General features: G+C 45.9%; 1 long non-coding RNA gene across 1 annotated transcript; it reads right to left on the bottom strand.

Moving 5' to 3' along the window:
- Positions 1–2,941: 2,941 nt before the first annotated feature.
- Positions 2,942–25,838, bottom strand: LOC146829146 (uncharacterized). The gene is made up of 3 exons (XR_014961918.1): positions 25,573–25,838; positions 13,426–13,768; positions 2,942–4,791 (listed from the first exon to the last, which is right to left on the bottom strand). It is a non-coding gene; the product is annotated as an uncharacterized LOC146829146 (long non-coding RNA).
- Positions 25,839–26,358: the final 520 nt, after the last annotated feature.

Genomic DNA, 26,358 nt, shown 5'->3' with positions numbered 1-26,358 from the left:
GAATCCTAGCCTAATCAAGGTGTTTCTTGTGAACTTTGGAAAATTAAATAATTTCTTGTAAGCTGTGCACTGGATTTTCTCTAAAGCAGTAGCCAATTTGCCTGGGAATGCTTGCTGGGAATGCTTGCTGTGCGTAGTTAAACACGGGGAGCATGTTGGCCAACACCACCCTCCGTATATCGGTGGTCATTGGACTGTCTAGGATGGCTTTTAGTTTACACATGGAATATGTGACCATTCTGGCCTTTCTTGTCATTTTTTTTAAATGCAAAGTTGGTTATGTGGTTTTGCTTAACCAAGCTCGCAGGTAGTTGCAGTGTTGCACGTAATCCAATTTTAGCGGCCCCAGCCACCATTTACTGACCCTCTTTTTTTAGTACTTTCCAAAGACCACAACATTTGTTTTGGTACCATTAGCAACAAGCTCATTCCTTGAGTTGTATGTGTTTAGAGCAATAAGAGCTTTTTGCAGACCGATTTTGGTGTGATCAAGCAGCACTAGGTTGTCAGCGAATTGCATGAGAGAGATTCTCCTTTTGCCAATTCTGGGTGTGAGTAGGGCGGACCTAGGTCTGCTGTGTATAGATTAAATAGCAGGGGGGCCAGTACACAGCCCTGCTTTAACCCTCAATCTGTTGATCTTAGTGGTTGGTGCCTCTGCCGTGAGTTTTACTTGGACCCAGGTCCTTGTGTATAAGGACAGGATTGCACATAGGAGTTTGGAGCAAATGTTCCATATCTCCAGCTTCCCCCATAAGATGTTCCGGATGACTCAGTCAAAGGTGGCTGAGTAGTCAATAAAACTTGCAAACACGGGACGTGATTCCTGGGTTACTGCTTGGTGTGCGAAATAAGAGAGAGAAAATATGTTGTCCACCATTGATCCCCCTGCATTGAACCCTGCCTGCTTCTGCCCATTGTGTGAGCTTCTGGAGCACTGTGCTGGCATATGGTTTGACCTCAATGTCCAGCAGGGGTATGAGCCGATCGTGTTTTGGGTCAGCGTTGGATCCTTTCTTAAAGATGGGTGAAGGAAAGAACCCCTCCATGATTCGGGGACCTCTTCCAAGAGCCATCTTTTGGTGAAGCCCAGAACTGTGGATTTTCTTTGAATAGGAACCATGGGAGGCCATTAGGGCTAGGAGCACCATCCCTTCTTGTTTTCTTTAGTACTTTGAGGATGACAGCAGGAGAGGAAGACCATCTGTACTACACATATTAAGCCCTTAATCAAGAGGGGGAGTGTATTACAGAATGCTACAGAGCGGTCCAATCAAGCTCTCAGTCTGCCCACATTAAGTGTATATTGGGCTCTTGGGCAGCACATTACCCACACTCCTAGATAGCTGAAGCACCTTCATTCCCATTCTAGTCCTACACTCACAGGCAAGTATCCTTCTGCCTGCCACAGTCTGCCCAAAGGACAGATCCTAGATTTACCACAGTTAGTATGTAGAACCGACATTGCCACATATTTCTCTAGTTCTTCCGATAAGAGTGAGACATATCTACATGGGTCTCTTAAATATTATAACGCATGGCCTGCTTACAAGGAGACCACATGCATCATGTTGTCCACTCGAATTTCCCACTGATGGAGCCTCCTCCGCAGACCACTAGCTAATGACTCAATTGCCATGCGAATAATAATGGTGATAGTGGGCATCCCTGCCTGGTTCCTTGTTCAAGACTTAAGACTCAGATATGATGCTGCAAGGAGCACTAAGTGCCTCAGTGGTTCAAAGAACAAAGTAGGAACGTTTATGTGATGTCACGTGGATAGGTTGTCCTCCAAGGAGGAGGGGGAAATCCTCCTTTCGGAACTAGGGCCCTCAAACAACCAGCAAGCTAGGTGTCATGCTTCATCATATGGGCCTGCTCCTCGTCGGGTCGGCGCTGCAGTACCCGATGGGCATCACGAAGGGGTGCTTTACCGGAGATCTTTAGGTCCTTGCCGTTTAGGTGCAGTGGGTGTAAGGGGTCTTGTACTTGTAGATGTAATGGTGGATGTGCAAGATAAAACAGGGGAGGGAATCATAGGGAATACTCTAAATAAGTTTTATTCTGTAAGGATCCCAGCCTGGTTAAAATAATGATAAGGAAAGGCGATTATCTGGCTGTTATGTGCCAAAAAAGCGCTCTACTCCTAAATGGTCGAAATTTTTCTCGCCTAGTAGTCAAGAATGATCTGTGGCGATTCCTCAGGACCAAATAAAAAGAAAAACTATCTACACCTAATGGTGAGGTGAAAAACTACCTTCCACGTAGTGTACCTACGGGAACGGTACCCACAGGTATAGAGACCAACCTAATGTTTGTAAGATCGCACCTCATCAGTTACAGCGGGATACTAGACACATGTAGTGTTGTGTCTGCTCCAATTAGAAGCCCAGTGGTAGACCAACCCCGCACTGCTGCAACCGGGATGGTCACCATCACTGCGGGGTAGGTCTACCACTGGGCTTCTAATTGGAGCAGACACTGTACTCATAGAACCCAGTAGAGGTGGCATCACTTTACTAGACTATATGAACACTTATCAGCAAGACATACATTTATATGGATGTGCCAGCCCTTTAATGGGGCTACTGTGCGTTTTTATTAGTCAGTTCTAGCACATCAGCTCTCTGCTACACTTTACCTGGATAGCACCAAGACGTCTTAGTAGCATTTGCATACTTTTAATGGAAAGTCTCTTTTCATGGATAAAACCCAGAAGATCCTGTTAGCTCTTAGTTGCTCATGTGTTTGGTTTAATCTTACAGGCTGGTAAGACATCACAGTGAGTTATGTGCTTGCTAATGGGGTCTGAATGTGATCGCCATGGTGGATTCACTCTAAGATGGTCTTGCAAGTCTGATGAAAGGAGTTCCAATTTTGATTGGGCGATAATTGCGTATACAGTTGATCTCTGCAAAAAAGCATAAGTGAAAACATTACATAAATAAAACATTATTATTATTTATTTTGCTTCTGGATAATATTCAAGTAGATCACAATACTGATGGTTAATTCATGTATTCCCCCTTCTTAAAACTTTAAGCAACAGGAGAAAGGGCATAAAGAGAACAGAAACAGAGCTCTATTTTGTTAGTAGGCACTCTCTAGTTCAAACAAAGCACATGCCCTGCCTGTGCCCACACATGAACTGCCCTTAAGGCTTCGTGGTAAGATGGGCAGAGAATAGGGTGAGCTGGCAGCCATAGCCCTGGTTTGCAGAATGTGCACTGCCTGTAATGAGTACAATCCCCTCGGCCTTCTGAGAGATCTTGTAATATGTCATTCTACAGGCTTACTTCCACTTGTACTCAGAGAACAGTCTAAAGGTCCGAATGAACATATCTGGCCTGGATCACAAAACAGGCATAAATTACATCATGCATAATATATGCATATGCATGGTTTTAATTTACACCCAACTGCTCATTCACAATTTTTCCGCTGACACCTGAAAACGTGCGTGTATCCTAGTTAAAAGAGATTTCACAGATGAAACCATCTTCAGGCTGCAATTTAAAATCATGCTTTCTTTAGAACAAATCACAAATATGGTGGTCTGCTGACCCCCCAGACCACCATCATCCCAGTGATGGCAGTAAATACTAGTGGACCGCAATTTGCGACCTACATCATGAATGTTCATAAGGTAGATCGGATTGCGACCCATTGCAATTCAGTATTTTGTGAAGAATATAAGTCGGTTAGTAAAATACAGCTGAATTAGCCAAACGTCGGTGCACTAATTGCGACCACTTTTATTGAATCCAAAGTGTGTACATCTGGCTCAATGTGTGCCTCATAATGATGAGCTCTTTAGAAGATTGTCTATAAATGTGGCTGATTCTCAAAAAACAATGAGGCTGAGTATTCTGGCGTAAATGAGTTCAGTGGGTGCCAAGCATCGTCCCATCGACAAAATGAGGAAGCAATGGTATGACTTGAGATCAAGAACGAAGGAGAGAGTGGCCAGGATCCTACCTGAGGCACGTGGTACAGAGGAGGACCCTCTCCTCAGCCACCACAAACACCTCTTGAGGAACTCACTGAGTCAACCTTTGGGCCTGAAAGACTCAGTCGTTTCAGTGCAATATACACACATCAATGCCACCCTCAACTGCTGAAGGTAAGAGAATTGTTTTCAATATTTATATTTAAACTTGATATTTATTTATTTTGATTTATTTAAGCTATTTATGGCTTGGTTTTAAATATTAGCAAAGTGAGCTAAAGAATGCAATACGCAGTCCAAATGAGCTTTTGTATTTCTCTTTGCAAAGCATTATGGGACACGTAGTGCTATCATTTTATGTAGCCTACGGACAAGCGTTAAGAAATTTTCAAACATGACCCATACAATACCAGAATGTAACAAAATCTACTTTCTACAACCACATTAGTATGAATAGCTAATATATTTTTTAAAACAAAAACTTAAAGCTACAGTTTTGTTATATATCATCACAGTAATATACAGTCTGGTCTTGGGCAGATGTGCCAACACAGAGAGGACTAGAGACTGATGCAGGGGCACCTCAAAGCACTGAATCTGAACTGGAGAAGTTAATGTGCTTCAATACATTATCACACCACCTGGTCCTTCAAGACACAGGACAAGAGTCAGCACACTGAGGTTTTCCTGAACAGTGTGAGGAATCTCCAACACCTAGGGACATTCCACCACTGGCTATAAGGGTAAGGGGATTGGGCACGAGGATTTTCCAGAGGTGTTGCAGTACTTTAAGGTCCAGGCCCTCTGTTAGCTTAGAGGCATCCATGCTGTCAGTGCAGCTCCTACAACATAAAAGTATAAAAGGAGTTAGCAAACAGTTAGAGGCCATTGAAAAAAACAATAAAATATGGTTTTAAAAAGGTTTATAATACTGTAGAGGACAATAAAACTATCACTGTGGGAAAACTTGCTAACATATTGAGGCAGTGACTCATTTATGTCCTGTTATGCAACAGGAAAGTGTGTCACATAGATGCTGACATCACCAATATGTCTCGCGTATCAATAGTTTCCATCAATCGGTTCACTGTCTTGCGCATGCTACTGCCACTTTGGAAGGCATTTGGTTAACCTGCAAAGTTGAAATGGGGCACTATAGTGGGGATGTGGCTCCTGGCCTTGTCTGTGTAACCACTGCCCTAGAAAGCATCCCCAACACACAAATAGCTACTGATGGTCAAGGAGGTGGTGGAGAAATTGAAGAGGCTTCAAGCCTAAATTGCATCTCTGTTTCAGAAGCTATGAGTGTGCGGCACACTCGTAACCACGCTGAAGGTGTTGATGTGCCTGCACCTGCTACTACTGCAACCTCAGAAAAGGGGCAGCATTGGGAGAGGAAGAAAAAACATTGAACAACTGCTTTGTGGTTGCCATTGTTTCACGTTTTTTGTTTGATCAAATTTAAGTATGTTCATACTTTGAGACAAGTATTGTGACTTAGCAATATTATTTACTAATTACAAGCCAGAAGATAAAGGTTCTGTTTACTTTCAGATGCAGCAATACAATTATATTGTGGATTTTGTAAAAAAAGAAAAACACTTCTATCAATACTTACTATAAAAGTAATGATTAGTAATGTCTGGTTGTCGTGTTCATCCTTCGGCTACTTTTGAAGCATCTGGATAGTAGTAGATTCAGTTCGTTATCTTCAGAATCTGACTCCCTATATAGTTGCTATATATCATGCAATATAGCCCAGGTAGCTATAATCTTACGGGAGATTTCAGGGCTATATTGCAGTGCTCCATCAAACCTATGCAGGCACCTAAATCTTCCCTTCTAGACTCTAATGGTTTGCTTAACTGCAGAAGGTGTTCTTTTGTGAGTATTGTTGTATCTTCCCGCACTATGGGTGCTTGGGTTTAGATATGGAATTGAAATCCAAGGCACTAAAGCATAACCAACATCTTATATAAAAAAAAGTAAAAATGGTATTAATGATTCATATCAATAACCCAGGCATTTGTGTGTAATAATATCTATTAATACACTTAGCATGTAAATGTCCATCACCAAAATCTCCCCTAGCGAGATGACTGTAAATACCACAGTGTTTAAATATTTAGAAGTTGTGCCTGCTGCCTTGGAAATGTGCTACTCTGTCTGTGATGTTACAGGATGCGTCACACACAACCTGTATGTTGAATGAGTAAGTATGTTTCCTCTTTTTTAATACTCATAAGCAGATGGTGGGCACATAGCTACATGAGTACCATCAATGCAACCTATGAAATGTGGCAAATGTGCTATTCAATAAAAATGTAATTTGGTCATTGTGAGGGAAAATTATATGGTTAATAATGTTTGCAAACATTACATCTAGAAAATGCCTAAATAATCTAGATAAGGCACGTTGGGAACCACTACCTGACATTTGATAACTACTGGAGACTAAGAGGTGAAGCATTGTACTTCCATGCAGGTAGGTCTGGCGTGGGTTCTTAACGTATTTCTTTGTAGCTATGGTTTAAGTTCTGCATGGAGATCCAAAATAACCTGACTACTAAGTCTGTATTTCTCAAAAGTCTCCTGTTTGCAAGAAAGAGGTTACTGCTGACCCTGAATATCCTTTCCTGTCTACTTCTCCTCCCCTGCAGTCCAGCCAATATCTGCATCGTCCTCGCCATCACATACAAAGCTGCCATTGTGAAAGGCATTCTGGGCCTGTTTATATGGGTTGCACCTGTTTACCACCTGATTCCATTTGGTGGTAAATTGCATGTGCAAAATTGGCATTCTGTGACTAGTTGTTATTGGCGAATCTTTCGTACATTTAAAAAGTGATTTACTATTAAGAATTCACTAATATTAAATTACTATTTGTAGTCAGTAAATTAATGAATCGCTATTTATTGAGTGAAAAAGATATAGCTATCAAATGGCCTTTGTATAGGTAAATGCAAAAAGCACAATTGATGGACAGAATGCAGAACGATGTCATACATTCACCCCAGTACAGAGATCTGGGCCTAAATCCTTTTTTTTGTTGCTCCCCATGCCATTCCAGTTTGAATCCAGTGATATGCAAATCAGTCTTGACCCTGCACCCAATGGGAGCAGTCCAGCCCGAACTGCCAGGTCAGGTCCTCCCTGTACTCGAAACAAGCATCCTAGGACTGGTTTTGGGGTTTCACCAGACTAAGACTAAGGGTCGACTCCTGAGGCGGAAGCCGGGAGAAAGATCATTTGCATTTTTAAAACTTGTGTGTCACTGAATAACTTGTTTATTTTAAAATTACTGTCACTGATTACTTGTGTGTCCAAACCACTTACTGGACAGAACTGCCGTGCACTCAGCGGAGCCAGCGCTGACGTCACACGCGTTCTCCCCCTCGCGACCTCCCGCCACGAGCGGAGGCCACGCCCCTTTTGCAGGCCACGCCCCCAACAAACAAACACTTGCGCACATAAAAGCGCCGTGATTTGAGCTCTCGCAAAGACTAAGGGTCGACTCCTGAGACGGAAGCCGGGAGAAAGATCATTTGCATTTTTAAAACTTGTGTGTCACTGAATATCTTGTTTATTTTAAAATTACTGTCACTGATTACTTGTGTGTCCAAACCACTTACCGGACAGAACTGCCGTGCACTCAGCGGAGCCAGCGCTGACGTCACACGCGTTCTCCCCCCTCGTGACCTCCCGCCACGAGCGGAGGCCACGCCTCTTTTGCAGGCCACGCCCTCTATCCCACAACTCCAGGGCACTATAAAGTATGTGCAACCCCCGGTCGCGCAGCGGGCAAGCGCAGCGGGCGCGACGATTGCGCGCCGAAGGCGCGCCTAAGGCAAGCCCGTCTGCGCCCGTCCGCGACCGGACGGGACTAGGGGCTATACCCCCTACAGGTTCCAGCCCAGCCATGGCTGATACCATTCGTTATAACCGCAACGAACTGCTAGCTCTTAACAAAACAACCATAGCGGTCAAACCGCTCCCATGCATTCAAACTGGCCCTGGTCTATCCTATGGACCTATCTCATGCCGCTCATGCCGATGGGCTAGCATGGGCCAACTCCCAACGGATCATCACACACTCTCCACCAGTTACCAGCGGGAACTAAAATGCCTATATTTCAATGCCAGATCTCTACCCAAACATGCTTTAGACATCTGGGACATATTAACATCTAAGAGCCCGGATCTGGTTTTTGTCACTGAAACATGGCTAACCGACGCCAGTGCTCCAGACCTGGCCAACGCCCTCCCCCCTGAATATAAAATAATCACACAAAACAGACAAGGCAAAAAGAAAGGAAGTGGAGTCGCCGTGATTTTCAGGGACCACCTAACATGTCTCACGGATACAATTACTGTCTATCCCGAACATGAGCTACTATCATTTAAAATTCTCGCAGAGAATTTTATCATATTAGCAGGTGCAGTCGTCTATAATCCGCCAGGACAACAAACCAGCGTTAGCGCCAAATTACTGAACCAGCTGCTCCCATCGTGCTTGAAACACAAAAATTACATGGTGATTGGGGACTTCAACGTCCATTACGAAAACACCGATGCCCCTGGATCAACACAGCTAAAGTACGACATGGAAATCCTGCAACTTAAACAGCTGGTCGAGGGCCCTACGCACATAGTAAAAAGGAGATCCAAGGTATGCCTTGCTAACATTGAGTCGACCTGCATTAAAGAAATCCTCCCCCTGTCCTGGTCCGATCACTCCATGCTTTCATTTTCTTTTAAACTCCCCGGTAAACCCGCAAAGACTAGACTTACCCCCATCACCACCAACAGAGCCTGGAGACTGATCAACGACTCCAACTTCCAAAATCACTTCCGTGAAATAGAAGTCTCCCTACCAGATGATTCACCTATTTGTAACAACGTCGTTTTGCTAGAAACCGGCATCCGCCAAACGCTGGACAAACTAGCACCCCCGCGGGAAATGAGGACAAAAACATCCACCAATGAAAAATGGTACACCCCCATCCTCAAAAGCCTTAAAAGGGAATGTCAAAAAACAGAACACCAATGGAGACAAACTAAAGACTCCGAAACCAGAGCTAACTACATCACTAAGCGGAGACAATACATCTCTGCCATTCGAGATGCAAAAAAAGCATTCTTCACACAACAAATTTACGGTAATCACAACTCCGCTAAAGAGCTGTTCAAAATCGTAAAAGAGCTTAGCAATCCATCCAGTACCTCACAAACCCTCACCCCCTCAACTGAGGCATGCGAACGGATTAGCACCTTCTTTTCTGAAAAGATCAACAAAATTTATTCTACCTTTACCTCCTCCCACATCATTACCCCATCCGACAGCCCTGACGAAAACTCACCTACATCCGACAAAGATAACGTCTATCTAGACGCAGGCAACTCCCCATGCCTAACCAACTTCCAACCACTCTCCGAAGAGGTGTTGTTAGCGGTTCTCAAAACAATTAAATCCGGTTCTCCTGCAGACCCCTGCCCACATTTTGTATTTTCTGAAATCGTACCAACACTCTGCCCCCTCATCACCAAACTTTTTAATCAGTCCCTCACCTCTGCGTCCTTTCCAGAATCCTGGAAACAAGCATCTGTAACCCCCCTCTTGAAGAAAGCCGGATCCGACATCCTTAACCCAGAGAACTACAGGCCAATTTCCCAGCTCCCCTACCTCTCCAAGGCTTTAGAGAAAAAGGTCAACTCACAACTGTCCAAATACTTGGAGGACAACTCACTCCTGGACCCCACCCAAACTGGCTTTAGAGCAAACAACAGCAGCCAAACCAACGTTGCTGGCAGTGTCGGACAGTGTCAGATGCATCACAGACAAAGGAGGATCTGTGGCTCTGATACTGCTAGACCTGTCAGCGGCGTTTGACACGGTATCGCACGAATGCCTACTAAAAACCCTCCAGAGTAAAGGAATACAAGCCACAGCGTTAAAATGGATCAAATCATTTTTAAGTAACCGCACCCAAGCAGTGCATATGGGTCAATTCCATTCACAACCCCGTCCCATTGGCTGTGGGGTCCCACAAGGGTCCTCACTAAGCCCCACTCTCTTTAATGTCTATGTCTCATCTCTAGCCGACATTGGAAGAAAGTGGGGCATCGGCATATGTTCATATGCCGACGACACACAGCTGATAGTGACTATGGACGAAGGGTTGGAAACAACTAAGAAAAAACTACATAGTTGTCTCTCCGAAATGGCAGAATGGATGAGCAACCATTGCCTTAAACTCAATGCCGGAAAATCTGAAATATTACTGTTCGGAGGAGCCAAACTATCATGGAACGATACGTGGTGGCCATCGTCACTGGGAACAGCCCCCACCCCAAAACAGTACGCCAGAAACCTTGGCATCATGATGGACGACGCACTGTCCATGAAAGACCACGTACGCATACTCTGGGGCAAAGGCTTGGCAATCTTGAAACTCCTGGCCAAAATCTTCTCTTGGATCCCATTGGACTGCCGGCGCACAATCACCCAGGCCCTTCTGGTCAGCCGCCTGGATTATGGCAATGCCTTATTCGAAGGGATGAATGAGCAACTGTTCTCCCGCCTACAGGTCTTACAAAACCAGGCAGCCAAATTGGTATGCAACAAAGGCAAACGAGACTCGGCATCCGCATGCCTAAGAAAACTCCACTGGCTACCAATGCGTCAACGAGCCACCTTCAAAATACTTTGTCACGCGCATAAAGCCCTCCACAAAACAGGCCCTACAATCCTGCAAGGTAAAATCGAATTCTATATTCCAAACAGGAACCTAAGGTCCAATAACTCAGCCCTGGCAAAACCTAAGCGCATTTTCAGGGCAAGGACAGGTGGACGAGCCTTTTCACATCTGGCGGCCAAAAGATGGAACGAGCTACCCATGGATCTTAGACACACTACAAACCTTCTACAGTTCCGGCAAAAACTAAAAACCCACCTCTTTCCAAAAAACTAACTCCCTCTGCATAAATCTCAATAGTCCCCCTTTTTCTTATAGCGCCGTGATATCCTATGGGATGAGTGTCGCGCTTTATAAATACCAGAAATAATAATCAGCCAGGATGGCTTGACTCCAGTGGCATGGAGAGCAAGGGACCCACGTCTGGGCTACCCATCCCAATGGGGGTGACAAATGCAAAAAGAACAATTGATGGACAGAATGCAGAACAATGCAATACATTCACCCCAGTACAGAGAATGGGGACAGTCCAGCCCGACTTGCCAGGCCAGGTCTTCCCTGGACTGGAACCAAGCATTCTAGGTTTCGGGGGTTCACCCCTGATCAGCCAGGATAGCTTTACTCCAACAACCATGATGGATTCAACCCAGATCTGTGATTGGGGGTGAGTGTCTGAAGAGTTTCAGCACTTCGTCCATCATCTCTTTGTATTTGCTTTGTTTGCCCTAAGTTGGCAGGGTATGCCCAGACTTGGTTCCCTTGCTCACTTTGCCACTGGTTTCAAGCTAGCCTGGCTGATGAGGGGTGTTACCCCGAAACCGGTCCCAGGATGCTTGTTACTGGTTCAGGGAAGACCTTGCTTGGCAGTTCAGGCTGGACTGTTCTCATGAGGCACAGGGTCGAGACTGATTTGCAAATGGCCAGGTCTGAATTGGGGTGGTGAAGTGTGCTAAAGAACGATGATGGATTCAACCCAGACCTGTGACTAGGGGTGAGTGTTTGAAAAGTTTCAGCACTTTGTCCATCATCTCTTTGTGTTTGCTTTGTTTGCCCTAAGTTAGCAGGGTATGCCCAGACGTGGGTCCCTTGCTCACTTCGCCACTAGATTCAAGCTAGTGGCTGATGAGGGGTGTTACCCTGAAACAGGTCCAAGGATGCTTGTTTCCGGTTCAGGGAAGACCTGGCTTGGCAGTTCAGGCTGAACTGTTTCCATGAGGCACAGGGTCAAGGTTGATTTACAATTGGCCAGGTCTGAACTGGGTTGGCGAAATGAGGTTAAGAACAATGATGGATTCAACCCAGATCTGTGACTGGGGGTGAGTGTCTGAAAAGTTTCAGCACTCCGTCCATCATGTCTTTGTGTTTTCTCTGTATAGGTAAAGGCATTTTTTGTGGTTAGTAACCAGTTTGTGACTGGTTATCGATTTACTAATCTTTCATACATCTGGCCTTAAGTGAGGTTCACAAATATTATCAGGTTTAAATACACAATATCAGCTAATAGATTATGTAAAACTCCTAGCTCTGAAAGCAACATTTCATGTTGCTCCGTACATCAGCAAACTGTACCTGGTAAAAAGGAATGTGGGCTCCAAAGTGCAGCTAGTGAGTAATCTTTGTCACTTTATTTGGGTACTTAGTATAGAGCTACTTCAAAAAGAATGGCATTGATTCACTCCGAGACATTCTGTGCCATGGCACTAATAAGCTCGGCTTGACCGGGAAGGCATGTACGCTAGCAGTTTTAGCAAGGCACTTCTACCATTATTGCCAGAAACATCGGAGTTAGGTGCATGTGAAACACCTTCCGGTCCCCAGAAACTGTGCAGTAAGACTAAGGTTTTAATATGCTGTAGCAAGGTATAAAAATCAAATTAATAAATGTTAAAAGATTGTCAATATATTGAATTAGAGTAGAACCCGCAGGAAAACCAAGGTGTCCAAATCTTTCTATGAGGCTTGGGAAAAGATCTACAGAAACTCCCTTAAGCCTTGATGGAGCCTCTCGCATGCTAATTGAAATCTACAGAGTGAGAACATGAAGAGGAACTGACTGTTTGTAAATGGGTACGGAAAAGAAAGTGGAACATGGGTCCACTACAATACACCATTGGGCATTTGCGGGGATACAGGAAAGGATGGTGGTGGGTTCAGGACCACAAGGAAACTAGGGACAACCATGTCCTGCCAGAATCTATACACATTGTTTTTTTCCCACCTTCTTGACAGGAAGTATGGGCATACTACATCTGTGAACAATAGACACCAAAACACCTTGTTCAGTAAGGTCTGTGACTGTTTGAATCCCTGCCTCTGCTTTAGTTTTTAAAGGGTGCTTTGGAATGCAAGACAGATGCTTCATTGTATTGATATTTATCTTAACTATGCTGTGGCACTTGAAGGATGACAAGGAGAGGTATAGGGCCAAACATAAATCTTTATCGTTCCACAAGCTATAATAGACAGTCTCTATTGCTGGCTTTTGGGTCCTCTGATCTGGATACTTGGGCACTTCCGGTCCAACTCAGAGGGTTAGGTCACTCAGGAAAAAAACACAAAAGAGAGACTCTTTTAGGACAACCTGCCCATATGTGTGTGGTTTAAAGAGTTAAGGAGTGAGGGGGTTTAAAAAAAAACACCCGGATGCACCGCCACCAGTGTCTCACTTGCGTGCAGGTTACCCTGGCTCCGTAAACCACTTTAACCCCCTCCCCTCTTCAGCTCAGACGTCCTAGTGTCTAACAAATCTTTTACAAACAGCCCCCTGAGGTGGCCACGTACCTCAGTGTGCTATGATCATGTGGGAGCGCCACTGGATCCTTTATGTTGCTGGAGTGGGTCCGGCTCCCTTCTCGGTATTCCAGGATGATCAGTTGGCCGGATGTCCCTCTCCAGATTCTTCTTTGCCGGGCCCGTGCTGCTTAGCACCATCCTGCTACCGAACTCAGGGATGGTCACGTCCAGGTTCTCCAAACTCTTCCTGTCGTCCGTCCTGGTGTACACCTTCGCAATGGAGATGACGTATTCCGCTGGAGGGAGGCCGGATATAAAATCCTTTGCGGGGTCTTCAGGGCTTCTGATTGTATTGGGCCTCTCACATCATCGGACGTCAATGTCATGGCATCTAAAACATTAATGATATCTATGCCCTGTTACAGGTATTGCAAAAGGTCTATCTCATCATCCACCAACACAGGTATTGACATTACTGGATTTCCCATCATCCATTTGCACAGGAATTGACAGCAGTGGTTTTCTGCCCATGGTACCCTGCTCTCCTCCCTCCCCAGACATATTTAATAGCAGCTGCAGCGCATACGCGTAGCAATCACACACAGCTGGCACGCCACCAGTTCGCCAAATGCAAGCCGGTCTGCGCCAATCCATGCGTGGACCATGCCCAGTTTCAGGAACCCTGGTTCTCCCCCTGGCCTCCGATTCCCAAGCTTCATGCTCCTAACCTGGGCCGTGGCTCACTGCACTGCTGCCACACCGCACCCCACAACAAGAAAGGAGCATTCACATGTGCTCTTCCACACCCTACACCCATCACTCCTGCACCAACAGCCCCCAGCAACCCACTCGCTCACACTTACACAAACCAGTCACCCTCTCACAGTCATACAGACCAAACACCACCCAAACAACATGCTACACTTGCATACATGCTCTTCAACACCCACGTGCTCACCAAACACATCACAGATATGTTGGATCTACTGCATAACCAAGCTCCGGACCTGCTCTTTCTCATGGAAACATTGCTAAACCCAACCTCTGCACTGGACATCACTACAGCCATCCCTGCCGGCTACAAGAGCGTTAAGCAAGACCGGCAGCACAAGCCTGGAGGTGGAGTCTCCATCACATTCAAAGATACCATTAGCTGCACCAGCGACACGGACACCCCCACCAGCTACATGGAACACCTCAAGGTCAATAGACACATTACGGACAACTTCTCCTTGGGCGGTGTCGTTATATACAGACCACCAGGACCCTGCAACAATTTCAACAGTGACATTACAGACTTTATTGAACCCTTCATCATCAAAGACAACAACCTTCATCCTCCTTGGAGACCTTAATTCTCACCTAGAAGACCACATCGACCCAAACTCTATGGCCCTTCTAGAAATATGGACTCACCCTGCACGTTACCGAACCACCATATTGGACCTGATTTCCTCCTCAATTAGCAACATCACAGTCAACAAGCCAGAAACTATGACCTGGACAGACCACGCCCTCATCAGTTTCGGTATACTTTTCCCACATGCTCATAGACCTACCACTACCGGAACTGCCCACTGCAGCTGGAAAAGCATCTCACACGAGGAGTGGGCTTCCCCCCTCTCTGAGCACTGGCCCAAGCAGACCACCAACTTGCTGAAAGCCATCAAAATCCTCTACAGCTCGATCACTACATGCGCTGACACCTTGATTCCTCTCAAGGCAACCCAAAAGCAGGAGCCCGATCACAAGTCAGCTGGTACACAGAGGAACACAGGCTGACCAAACACCACTGCAGGTAACTGGAGCGCAAATGGAGAACAAGTCAAGAAACTGCAAATTAAGACATCTTCAAATCAGCCATAGGGTGCTACCATCAGCAGATACGAAACACCAAGGGTGCAGCTTTTGCAGATTGCATTGATGTCAACACTAACAGCAGCAAGGAAATCTGCACCTTCATCAGAGATTTCACTGTGCCTCCTGCCACCTCCAACAATATCGTCCCTTCCCAAGGTGTTTACAACAAGCTCTCTGAATTCGTCTAAGAAAATCATCTCCATATACAGCAACTTCGGCCCACAACTGGCCCCTAATACCAATGTAACTCAGTTTCCCATCACAGCCTGGGAACAATCCCTAACCTAGTGGCCATCCGACATCAACATCGAAATCGCTGGTACAATGAAGACCATAAACTCGGGGACTCCATCTTACCCATGGCCCTGCCACACTGTCACCAAAGGACTCCTACCAATAAGCAAAGCACTAACACCCATCCCTAATTCCCCAATGCCTCCATAGACTCAGCCACATTCTCTGACACCTGGAAACATGCCATTATCATGCTCCTGCTCAAGAAGCATTCGCTGACCCTGCCACACTTTACAAATATAGACCCATCTCCCTCCTACCATACCCGACAAAGATCTTACAGAAACTAATCAACTGATGCCTCACCAACCACCTCAGCAACCAGCAGCTCATCGATGCTGCACAGTCTGGTTTCGGGCCCAACCACAGAACAGAATGTGTGATCCTTGACAGAGGAGACACGGCAGCCCTCATTCTCCTGGACCTCTCTGCAGCATTTGACACGGCCACACACCCCATCGTCATCAGGTGCATCCACGAAATTGACATCCAAGGACCCACTCTCCACTGGATCTGCTCCTTCTTATTGAATAGAACACAAGCTGCCAGCCTGGAACCCGCAAACTCATCTGAGGAGTGCCTCAAGGTTCATCACTCAGTCCCACCATGTTCAATGCATATCCCTCTGGTCAACGTCATCAGCGCACATGAAAACAACATTTTTTCCTACGCAGATGACACACAACTCATACTGAACCTCTTGGAAAAGACCCCGAATGCAAGAAACAAGTTCATTGTCTGCATGACTGCAGTCGCTAGCTGGATGAAAGCCAACAAAGTCAACACTGACAAGACAGACCAGACAGAAGTAGTGATCTTTGAAATGAACACCTCACTCTGGGACTCCAAGTGGTGGCCGGCCGAACTTGAACCCATGCCACGATCCTTGGAATTATAATGGAGAGCAATCTGGACATGACCTCACAAGTCAACACCATGACTGCATCCTACTTCCACACCCTGAAGATGCTGGTGAAGATCTTCAAATGGCTTCCAAGCAACACTATAGAAAAGGTTACTCACACCCTATTCACCAGCAAGTTGGACAATGGGACCCTCCATGCTGGGATCACCAAGCAACTCACTAGAAGACTACAAACCATTCACCCAGACTCATCCTTAACATCCCATGTATAAGATCACACCACACCTCGAGGAACTACGCTGGCTCTCGATACACAAACGTGCTTAATTCAAACTCCCCACATGCACATTCAGGGCTCAACATAACTCAGGACCCACTTACCTGAACAGTTACATCTCCTCTCATCAACTATCCAGACACCACCGCTCCGCACAACTCCTACCCCCACACATCCCACTCATGCACATTACCAGACCAGGAGTATGACCGTTTTCTTACATCGCTCCTAAAGTGTGGAATGACCTCCCACTCCACATCAGAGCCTTCTCCTCTCTTCTTGAATTACCTAAGAAGCTGAAGACCTGGCCTTTCATTGAACTAATCTACCATAGGCAGGGCTAGGCACACATACCTGGTCACTGCCAGGACACGCTTGCGGGCCATAGTGCACTTTAGAAATAGACATAACATACCATGAATAGCTGGTTTTAAGAGGCAGATTTGCTATGCATGGCAACATCATCCTTATGGTGGTCCTGGCAGGCCATATTTGAGATTCATGGGAAATACAAATCAGCATAGAAGTCTCAAACGGGTGAATATGTTCCCTGCGGGCACTTCATATAAATCCGCGTTCTATGGATCAGAGACTGATTTGCACATTGTTTTTCAGTCTTTGTTGGGCATGTCTAGCACAAATGTTGTATAGTTGCCAGTTACATCAAAAGGTAAATAGGAGCTTATTTGTAAATGGTATTAGTAAATGGTCAAAGACAGCCAGAGTTCGGGAGACACGGCTCACACTGTCTGAAAGGGGTGACAACTATGAGTTGACAGATGTGCATGTGGTGAGGGAGGTTACTTCAGGAGCTGCAGTGGGATCCCCCTCTCACGTGATCAAGTCAGGATGAAGGTGGTCAGCTTGGCAGAGAAAATGGCTGAAACTGTCTGATCCACTTACAACCTAGTTTGCCTCAAAGAAAGTGGCCATACGAGTAGAAACCCTGTTTGACATCATGCATTTTGATTATCATGTTTTTATTTGTTGGCTCCTGTGGTCTGTGTTAAAAGGGCTGCTATTTTATCGTAGGAAATCTGCTCATACAGCCAGTGCTTGATTTGTCAAGACATATGTACTGGTGCCCAAAATGTTCCTAAGGAGGACCCCGCCCAATTCCACTCTGGGTGAGGCCCAGTTTCCCACTGAAGATGGCCCTATTCCACCATGAGTGCCACATCTCTCCTCGGCACCCCTGCTCTGCTCTCTTTCCCTAATACCCTTGCTCTTTTGTCTAGCCCCCTCCAATGCGCACCTTTGCTGTCCTTCCATTGTCACCGCTCTCCATTCCTCATTTGACATTGTTCCGCTCTACCTCTGCTCTCTTTCCTCTCGCCTTCCATCAAACTCTGCGTTCTGCCCTCTAACCAGTTTTCTCCCTCTCCCCTATTCCCACTTCACCTCTGCTCTTTGTTTCTCTACCCCGCTTCTGTTTTATTTCCTCTACGTCATCTCTTCTGCAGCCCTGCATTCCCTCCCCTACCTCCCGAAGTCTCTCTCCCTCCCATCTGACCAACCTTAACTTGTGCTGAGGAAAGTGTAAACAAACTCCGTGTCATAATCTCACTCCACACAGCTTGGTGACAGCACGCCGGCTGACTCGAACCGAACCTGACCTGCATCTCCTACTGACTGAGCACGACCCCATTAAGCTCTGCCCCCTCCCCCCACCCTGAATGAGATGAAGTGTTCACCCCCCAAGGCTCTAAAGCACGTTTATAACCTGTACCTGCTCGTGATGATGTGTTATCAGCCAATGCACTTAGCAACAGCCGGAAGTGTTGCTCCTTGGTACACCACTTCATTGCCTCTAGTTCTCACTGTGAAGCAATTAGAATATATGTCCATGCCCTGCAGTTAGTGCCACCACTTATTCAACTATCATTGCAAACACTATATTTCAGTTCTAGACTTTAGTTAATACAGTACCTTATGCATTCTGGGAACTGTAGACCTAGTCATCTTCAATTGAACCCAGTGGACTGTATCATTTTGATCTTCAAACATAAAAGCCCAACGCTGGAACAAAGTCCCCAGTAAAACTCGGTCATGTGCTAACTAACCCTTTACAAGAATGGTCACTCGGTTAACTGTACTGTTCACTTTGAGGGTTTAGTACAGAGCCCGAAGATTACTAGACAGGATGGGGGAATAGAAAGGCCACTAACCTGTAAACTAGACATGTTTATTTATTTACACACACCCCAGAAGTGGTGGTAAGCCTAAAGTGCAGATTACAAAGACTAGAGTCACAGGCAGAGAGTGCATAGACCCATGCTTGATGCATCTTTCTTGGATGTGAAACACACATAAGGTCCATGTCTCAGGGGATGTCCTCAGTGAATCAGGTCACGGGCAGAGGCGGATGGGGTAAGATGATCAGACGATGCCTCAACTGATTTTTGTAGGATCTAAACCCTTCACTAGCTGCTTCAGATTTGTGAAAATCCGAGAGAAGCCAGGAAAGCTTGCAGCTTACCAGCATGAGGGGAACAGAAAGGTCACAGGAGTGACAAGTTACGATTCACTTATATAATAAAAAAATCCCTTTTCTTGAACACACATTCACTGTCACAAACGTTATGTTATATTATAATTTTAAATATAAATGAAAGTGTAATACATTTTACTGTTTTACATAACATGGGGTCTAGGGGCAGTATTTACAGGTAGGTTTAACCCTTCGATCAGAAGCTATATTGAACGGATGGCATGCGGCAGTGAATGTGTGTTCAAGAAAAGTTTTTTTTTCTATTAGTGAATTCACTTTGAGACCCTGTCCCTTTCTTAACCAACAGGGCACCTCTCCCATTTTTGGGGTGACAAGTTGCGATGCCAGTGTCACTAGCACCTGCTTGTCTTGCTATCCAAGTGTGTCCCCACCTGACACATAGCTAACGCGGCTCAACGCTTGGTGGTAATTCATTCCAAAGGTGACTTCTAAGTCCCTGGCACACTATTCTTCCCTCCCCACCATCTCAAAAGTGGCCTTGTTGGCAGACTACTTACGGCAGTGGTCTAGTTGGAGTGAGGGTCCTAGAGGTGCTAAGGAAGGGTGAAGATGGCTGCCAATGCAAGGAGTTGTGAACTCCAGCCAAGAGAGGTGGCTGGAAAAGAAGACATTATATCAAAGGGAAGGCAGGAGCAACAGCTAACAAGGAAGGCAAAGTTAGCACATAGGAAGTATGCAACAGGCAAAAGGCAGGAAATGGAGCACACAAAGCAAGAAGACACAGTGAAAGCAAGAATGAACAGGGGAATCAGAGGATAGGGTAACACCGGGTGCTGGGAGTGGTAGAGAGAGGAAAGGGATGTGCTAGTAGTGGCAGCAGTACCACAGGGTGAACAGGGGATAACAAAGTAGTTGCAAAAAAGGCACAGAAGAGGCAAAGCAACCACAAGTTTGCATGGAGGGGGAATTGAAACACTGGGCTAGAAAGAAGGAAATGGCTACTGGCTGCCGCATAAAAGAAAGCTGGCACCGTGAGGACAGGCAAGGTCCTCACTGCAGTCAAGAGAGAAGGCTAGAAGGCGAGGCAGCACACAGGACGCTAAAAAGGCACCTTAACTGCGGGTTGAGCATTTCTGCCTACTTGCAGCCCTGCAGTTTCTGAAGGCCCTGCTCTCAAATGAACGCCTGGATCTGCTCACAGTTAGACTGTTTCACTTGTGAAGTTGTTTCCACTTCTACATAACCCATAACCCCACCTCGGGATGCCTCATAGTGGCCGGGCTCAAGTCTGGTGAAGTTGCCAAGCACAGCACGGACAGCTCCTCTGGGAAAGTGACAGACCAGAAACGAACCCATTGCTTCTTCGTGTCTGTGAAAACGGCCCCGACTGCTTCCTCATAGGTCATGTTGCTGCTTCCTTCACCGAGATTGCAGAAGACGCAGCTGGCACCCTAGCCTTTGATCCCCGCCATGCATCTTGGCTCTTTTGGGGCCTCATGTAGGTAGCATACAAGTTACCACTTCTTAAATACCGAACGTTACCGAATCGGTATTTAAGAAGTGGTAACTTGTATGTAGGTAATCCTTCGGAAAATATTACCGAATCGGTAAAATTCGGTAATTACCGAATCGGTATTTACCGATTCGGTAATGAGGCATACCTTCCCATTGATGGGAAGGTATGCCTCATTACCGAATCGGTAAATACCGATTCGGTAATGGGGGGAACACTTGCAAGGGTGGCAGGGTGTCACATTGACACCCTGTTGCACCCCTGATTCGGCCATGTGTGCACATGTGGCACACATACATGCCCTAAGGGCATGTATGTCTGCCACATTGCACACTTCTAAGCGCTATCACATGCGTTTACACAACCATACATTATTTACCACCAACTATTAGTTGGTGGTAAATACCGACTCAAAACATCACCCACACACTCCCCCTACATCTCATTTTTGTATTCGGAATTTACCGAATCGGTAAAATTACCGATTCGGTAATTTTACCGATTCGGTAAATTACCGAATTCAAAAATGATCCCCCTACATACCAAAAGCCAAAATACCGGTCGGTAACGGTATAATTACCGAAAATCGGCCGTTACCGACCGGTATTTGGCGACCTACATGAGGCCCTTGGTGAGGTAGATGTATCCTCACCAGGCATTACTTGATATAAGTTAGAAAAAATTGCTATCCAGGCCTCAGTGGCAACATTATTATCGATTTTGGAATTACCTTAATTTAATTTAATTTATAGAGCGCCCGAATCACCCCTGAAGGGGTATCTCCGCACTGGAGCAGTACAAGAACAGAACCAGCAAAGAACTAAATGGCAAAGAGTTTGGTTTTAAGGAGTTTCCTAAAGAACGAAAGATCATTGCATCTCCAACGTTTAAGGGGCAGTTGATTCCATAACAGGGGGGGCATAAAAGAAACGGCTTTACCTTCTGTACAGGCTTTCTTGAAGCGAGGAGTAATGAGGAAAGATTTCTCGCCAGAGTGTAGGGCCCTACTCGGCTGGTAGGGGATGAGTTTATCAGCTAGGCAACTGGGTCCTTTGCCATTTTACAGCTTTGTGTATAATGCATAACATTTTGAACTTAATTCTCTGGTGAATGGGCAGCCAGTGAAGTTGTTGCAAGAGGGGAGGAAGGACGTTTTAGGGGCATATTAGTGACGAGCCGCACCACTGTTTTCTGTACCACCTGTAGCTTATTCAGTAATTCTTCATTAGCTGCAATAAAAAGAGCGTTGCAGTAGTCCAGATGACTGATAACTAGTCCCGGAACCAAGGTTTTACATACAGACAAAGGAAGAAGGCGGAATATTCTATGCACAAGACGCATAACGTGGAAACCTTCCCTGTTACGAGTAGGAATTAGATTCCAAAAGAGGATTTGATTATTTTCCCTTGCAGCTGATAATAGAAACTGCCAATTTTGGTTATCCCAATTCTCTTTTTGCCTTTGAAAGTGCAGGATCTCTCCCCTTCTGTTGCTCTTAAACAAATTAATCAGAGCACATTTAGCCAGACTACATTGTCGATTAAACCAGGATGGTACACTGCTCCTTGGCCCTTGAGTGATTGCTTCTCTGAGAAAGTCAGTTTTTATGCTATCAAAAAGGGAGTTCTGTACTTCTCTGATCTTTATTAGATCAGTCTCATGATTTGACGCCAGGTTAAGACTGCAAAGCTCCCCCAGTGAGTATTCCTTCTTAGCATATATAGATCTTATTGCCTTCTCTGAACAGGCCACTGCACGCTGTGAATTCTACGTTTACTGTGAGTAAGCTTGCACCTGCCATCCAGTGGTTGGGGAAGAGCTAGCTGGGTATGGGCCATAGGAAACTCCAAAATCATCTCAAGTACATTGTGATTGCTTTTGTGCCTAAACACAACAGCCGTATCCACTAAAAATGGGCATAATTTAACATCTACAAGAATATAGTCAATTAGACAGGTGCTACCTATCCTGTTAAAAGTGTGCTTCCCCTCTTCATCAGATTTTGTCCTTCCGTTGCACTCTCGGATACTATGACTCAATGATAGAGCATTTAATTTTACGGCCAGGGGAGACCATTTCATAATTAGGGGAATATTGAGGGCGGGGATTAGCACAACCTCCTGTCCTCTTCTGACATAGGGGTGTGACTAGCTTAATCAAGAGGTTCGAACTGGCAGTTAAAGTCACCTCCACCTACTTTTAAAATATCAGGGTGAAGCCCTACTATATGAGAGGCTAACACATCAATGGTAGTAGATTCCTGACGATTTGCAGATAGTCTTAGATTAATGTTATAAATACTACTGGCTAGGCATCCATTGTGGAGTTTGACGGTTACACATAAGATATCATCGGTTACGGATTCTGACTCCATCACTACATGCCCACGTGTCCCAATCCATATCATCAATCACCCAGAGGGTCTTCCCTGACCATGGCACCTTGCCTCAACAGAAAATAAGGAAAAGTCAGGACGAATAATTTTCCGAATTAGCTGCATTTCTTGAAAAACAACGTCAAATTTGTTGATATACGCTCCCCAGTCTGGGTTCCCCAACTTAGAGTCAAGCCCTGCAAAGTTCCATGAAACTACCCTTATTTTCTGTAGTTCCCTGCATCAGGTGCAAGCCCACAGGGCTCCACTCCACAGTGTTGCACTGCGCTACGCCCTCCCACCGGGTGTTTTACCATAGCTATTATTTTGGGATCACCCACGTTGAGACCTACAGGACTGGCACCCCAGAGGGTGAGTCAGAGCTCGCCCTTTCCCCGGTGATAAGGGCTCTCGGTTGGCCCATAATGTCTTCATGCTGCGAGATCACAAAGGGACCAGAATTCATAGTCCCAACAATAATAGGACCATTATAACAATCAGGCGTCCCCCCCTAGTTTGCTGCCTTACTGACTTCCGATTTGGACCTACCAGAGTAAGGACTACTATTTGGTTCAAGTCAATCAACAAGATCCAGAGGATCAAACCTGTGGTATACTGGGACATTATACAAACCACCTGGCTGAGGCTGCTTAGCATTTGAGAGCAGAGGATACAAAAATACAGGGTTCTTAAAGGTTTCGTAGTTCCTCGGTTGTGATCCCTGGGGAGGCTTGTACATATCTCCCAGAGGTAAGAGAGTCAGCCCAGAGCCCCCATATATTCAGAGCCACCATTAAACAACAGTTTGTGAACCACTGCAGGATCTCTAAAATTAATAATCACACAATTTCCAGAACAGTCCTTCAATCCCCTCCCTAACCACCCTACACGGTGTGTAATCAAGATGTTATTTGCCATCGAGGGTGGAAAGTTCTGTTTTTTTCCCAGCCAATTAAGGCACTTGTTGCCCAGTTCCATTTGTGTTTCCCTCTGGCCATCTCTTAACCCCGGGACCCCAGTCAGCACAGCCACATAGAGGCAAGCCTCTGGGGGTAGATTGATTACCGGAAGATTCCTGGATCATTGGGGATATGAGCCACCTATTTTGTTTCTCGCCGGAGGACCCTGGAAGCTTCTAAGATCAATAACACCTGGACTGCGGGTACACCATAGCCCACAGCCTGGGCGCTCTCGAGTCCCTGGGACAAGCCTGGGTCACCACTTTGGGTCCGAATGTTCGGATTCCCAGGCGTACCTAAGATTGTAGATGCCTCTAAGTGGGCAGGCTCAGCTTTTAACTCTAGACGTTCTTGGTGTGGGCTAACTTTTAAAGTGAGATTCACATGAGATTCTAGCTCAGATAGCTTCTTCATTAAGGGGGTAAGTTCTAGTCGTATCAAATCTTGGGGTTGATTCATCAGAGCACCCATAAAGTAGTCTAGCCAGCCTGGTTTGAAAGTGTCCAATCTTTCCTCACAGTTTGAGGAGACAGTTTTGGGAGCTTTAGCAGAAGGTGTAGGCATCATTTGACCACGACGGGAGATCTACTTATTCTTAACATCCCGCATGACTTTTATCCCTGCTTTTTTAATCCTCTGGGCTTTTCTCACAAGTCAAAGCATCTACAGTAGTAGCCCTAGGTGGCGTGGCATTAGAATTACAAGCAGTGTCAGGTTGAGCCACAGTTAGAGTTGGAGTAGGGGTTTCAATGGTAACCGCATATGAGGTTGAGGGGAGAGGTGCCATACGAAGGGAGGAATCTCCACCACCTCCTATGGAGAGTCTCCTTTCAGTCAGCTCTATCTCAGTGGCTATAACCACTTTAACACTTTCAAGCATTTTGTCGATAGTGGTGACTTTTTAATGGGGCGGAGTTGAGTGACCCTCCTCAAACACTTACGTTTCCCCATACTGTACAGAGGCTGGTTTTAGCCAACTAAAAGTTAGGTATAGTCAAGTTTCGACTCACTGGTGAGAAAAAAAAATCCAAGAGGGGTTGTGCAGCCTCGTCCAGTCACGGCCGAGTGCAAACAGGTCCACTCTTCACCCAGGCATGAGCTGCGGGAGCCACACACTTCTTATGAGTGCCTCCCGTCACGGAATGCAGGGTCCCAGGGGGAGCTTGGCCTTAGCACCCACTGGGTGAATTCGCACAATGGAACAGGCTACATCGACGGGTCGTAGGTAGTCTAAATAAGGATGTCCTTTGGGCGGGAAGGCACTCGTGAGGCAGTGCCAAGCACGGGTAGACTGAGGGGGAAAAATCATTTTGAGTGGAGAGTAGTTAGAGTCAGGTAAGGCCGGATATAGGTTTTAATTCTCTTTTGCATATATAAGGCAATGAGGGGTAACGAGGAGGTGCGTAGGGCGAAATGGGTTTTATGCGACGCAGGGAGGGCGTACCTTTTAAAACCTGGTGTTCTGGGTGAGGTGTGGGTACGTTTGGAGAGGCCAAAACAAAGGGCAGCTGGCGGCGTAGCGGCTGCGGTGGCTGCATGCTTACCGGTATTAGCTAACAATAAAGTGAAAACGACGGGTTCAACTAAAAAACGAAAGTTACCTCAGAAGTGGGAGGGGCAGGTGGTTCGGGCTCACGTTAGGCAGTTGCAACGGTGTTGGCTGAGGAAAGGAAAGAGAATGTAGCGGCGGGCGAAAAACAGGAGTCGCGCACTTCCTGCGCGGTCTAACAGGCGGTGTGCAGGAGGAGTTTCCAGGCGGAAGGGAGGAGCTCGAAGGGTGGAGGCAGTTACGCCGGTCACTATTAGGGAGGCAGCGCAGATTTTGGGTGTGGCGCCTGGTGGTGCTAGAGCGTTACACTCTGTGAAGATGGCGTCCTTACAAGAAGGCCTAGTCGAGGTTTTCTCACCAGGTGAAGACACTCATAGTGAGAAAACGCCCGCTTGCTTAATGACTGGCAGCGGCATATCTCAGCAGAAAATGAGACGGCGCATGGCTCAGGACTACCCAATTTTATTGAATTGTGGACCGATAAGGTCCTTAGAGAAGTGGAGGGAGTTGACAAACCCTGACACAAAAGCAGGTAAGGTGTATATTATGGATAGTGATTCACACAGTAATTTGGCAGATAAAAGTGCTTTTTACAGAAATGTTCCTGAAAGCATGTGTGATATAATTAAAAACACACCTTTGAATTTAGTGAAAGTGAACATTAAAAAGAATGTCGTGTCACAAGATATCACTCTAGCACATGCTCAGAGTGCGGTTTTGAGAAATGTTTATGATTTAGGCCAACTCTTTAGGAATTTGGATTTAGAAAAACAAGCAGAGAGAAGGGGTAAAGATGGGGGTAGTATTCTGAGCAATTTTATTGATTTGGATGCAGTAG

The sequence above is a fragment of the Triturus cristatus genome, chromosome 5_2 (assembly GCF_964204655.1).
Source record: "Triturus cristatus chromosome 5_2, aTriCri1.1, whole genome shotgun sequence".
NCBI lineage: Eukaryota > Metazoa > Chordata > Amphibia > Caudata > Salamandridae > Triturus > Triturus cristatus.
The sequence above is the reverse complement of the archived record's forward strand: the minus strand, read 5'-3'. Positions and strand labels throughout refer to the sequence as shown.